Consider the following 1,941-nt stretch of genomic DNA (forward strand, 5'->3'; position numbering starts at 1 on the left):
AGTTCAGGTCAGGCATTGGGTCACTGGGTTTAGATTGTCTAGGTATCAAGGATGTGACATATTGCAACTTCCAACAGTCAGTCAGTCAGACACTCTCTCTGCAGTCAGTCAGACACTGTCTCGCCAGTCAGTCAGTCAGACTGTCTCGCCAGTCAGTCAGTCAGACTGTCTCGCCAGTCAGTCAGTCAGACTCTCTCTCTCCAGTCAGTCAGTCAGTCAGACTCTCTCCAGTCAGTCAGACACCCTCTCTCCAGTCAGTCAGTCAGACACTCTCTCTCTCCAGTCAGTCAGTCAGACACTCTCTCTCTCCAGTCAGTCAGTCAGTCAGTCAGACACTCTCTCTCTCCAGTCAGTCAGTCAGTCAGTCAGACACTCTCTCTCTCCAGTCAGTCAGTCACTCAGACACTCTCTCTCTCCAGTCAGTCAGTCAGTCAGTCAGACACTCTCTCTCTCCAGTCAGTCAGTCAGACACTCTCTCTCCCCAGTGAGTCAGTCAGACACTCTCTCCCCAGTCAGTCAGTCAGACACTCTCTCCCCAGTCAGTCAGTCACTCTCTCTCTCTCCAGTGAGTCAGTCAGTCAGTCAGACACTCTCTCTCTCCAGTCAGTCAGTCAGTCAGACACTCTCTCTCCAGTCAGTCAGTCAGACACTCTCTCTCTCCAGTCAGTCAGTCAGACACTCTCTCTCTCCAGTCAGTGAGTCAGTCAGTCAGACACTCTCTCTCTCCAGTCAGTCAGTCAGACACTCTCTCTCTCCAGTCAGTCAGTCAGACACTCTCTCTCTCCAGTCAGTCAGTCAGTCACTCTCTCTCTCCAGTCAGTCAGTCAGTCAGTCAGTCAGTCAGTCAGACACTCTCTCTCTCCAGTCAGTCAGTCAGTCAGACACTCTCTCTCCAGTCAGTCAGTCAGACACTCTCTCTCCAGTCAGTCAGACACTCTCTCTCTCCAGTCAGTCAGTAAGACACTCTCTCTCCAGTCAGTCAGTCAGTCAATCTCTCTCCAGTCAGTCAGTCAATCTCTCTCCAGTCAGTCAGTCAGACACTCTCTCTCTCCAGTCAGTCAGTCAGTCAGTCAGACACTCTCTCTCTCCAGTCAGTCAGTCAGTCAGTCAGACACTCTCTCTCTCCAGTCAGTCAGTCAGTCAGTCAGACACTCTCTCTCTCCAGTCAGTCAGTCAGTCAGACACTCTCTCTCTCCAGTCAGTCAGTCAGTCAGACACTCTCTCTCTCCAGTCAGTCAGTCAGACAGACACTCTCTCTCTCCAGTCAGTCAGTCAGACACTCTCTCTCTCCAGTCAGTCAGTCAGACAGACCCTCTCTCTCCAGTCAGTCAGTCAGTCACTCACTCGCTCTCCAGTCAGTCAGTCAGTCAGTCAGTCACTCTCTCTCTCTCTCTCTCTCTCTCTCTCTGAAAGTATTCCATTGTTGAAGTATATATACCATTTGTATGTAGCCTATTATAAACTCATTGATTGCAAAATGGCATAGTGCATCCCTCTACTGTATGTCCTTAGCATAGTGCATCCCTCTACTGTATGTCCTTAGCATAGTGCATCCCTCTACTGTATGTCCTTAGCATAGTGCATCCCTCTACTGTATGTCCTTAGCATAGTGCATCCCTCTACTGTATGTACTTAGCATAGTGCATCCCTCTACTGTATGTCCTTAGCATAGTGCATCCCTCTACTGTATGTCCTTAGCATAGTGCATCCCTCTACTGTATGTCCTTAGCATAGTGTGTGCTCTGCTGCCTGGCAAAGTGTGTGATGGGAAGCCACTGACTCAATTCCCTAGAGTTTTAAATGTTGTGCCCAGCAGCAAGTTCCCTTCCCTGGAAGGGTTCAGTGAATTTCCAGACACACAGACAGATGGAGAATAACTAACTGGGATAATCATTTCATTTATGAATTCATTATTATTTTACCAGGAGTTGCCTGTCAGCG

The sequence above is a fragment of the Salmo trutta genome, chromosome 31, assembly GCF_901001165.1.
Source record: "Salmo trutta chromosome 31, fSalTru1.1, whole genome shotgun sequence".
In the NCBI taxonomy this organism is placed as follows: Eukaryota; Metazoa; Chordata; class Actinopteri; order Salmoniformes; family Salmonidae; genus Salmo; species Salmo trutta.